Here is a 547-nt window from a genome sequence, read left to right on the forward strand (position 1 = left end):
GGGGGGTTGCTTGATCCACTAAAAATAGCAGTCCCCTTCACATTTGACTGTATCATCAAATAAGTAAATATTTCTAAAACAACAAAACAAACAAAACACAAACGGATGGTCACGGATGAATTCAATGCTTGCATCTCGCATCAGTGGATCCAGTTGCACATGCATGATCTCTGCTGCTTCAATAAGCGACAAACCGAGCTTCTATTAAGGTCGCTAGAAACAGCAGCTAAATTTCCATCATATTATACCTCATAATTTATTCATTATTACTATTGCAGGTAAATTTCTTCCGCACAACGAAACTAAATAACAATAGGAATCAACAAATGTGCCTCTACAAGGTAGCTTGACTTCCTAAAATTAACAGCCAAATTTACCTCAAGTAAGGATGCACTAGAGAACCTGGTGTCACACACACACACAATTAATAAATAAACGGTAACGTCTCTGTTAGAGTATCTTTGACCATAATAGCAGGTTCTGCTAGATCAAAACTGACCTGAAATTTAAGCAACATGCTTTTCTTTAAAGAAAAAAAAAAAAAAAA

At 35.8% G+C, this 547-nt stretch overlaps 1 protein-coding gene across 3 annotated transcripts in view; it reads right to left on the reverse strand.

Moving 5' to 3' along the window:
• Positions 1-547, reverse strand: part of LOC106877543 (uncharacterized) — a 40,384-nt gene that overhangs the window by 34,160 nt on the left and 5,677 nt on the right. The gene's annotated exons all lie outside the window — the stretch shown is intronic.

The sequence above is a fragment of the Octopus bimaculoides genome, chromosome 20, assembly GCF_001194135.2.
Source record: "Octopus bimaculoides isolate UCB-OBI-ISO-001 chromosome 20, ASM119413v2, whole genome shotgun sequence".
NCBI classification, from domain to species: Eukaryota; Metazoa; Mollusca; class Cephalopoda; order Octopoda; family Octopodidae; genus Octopus; species Octopus bimaculoides.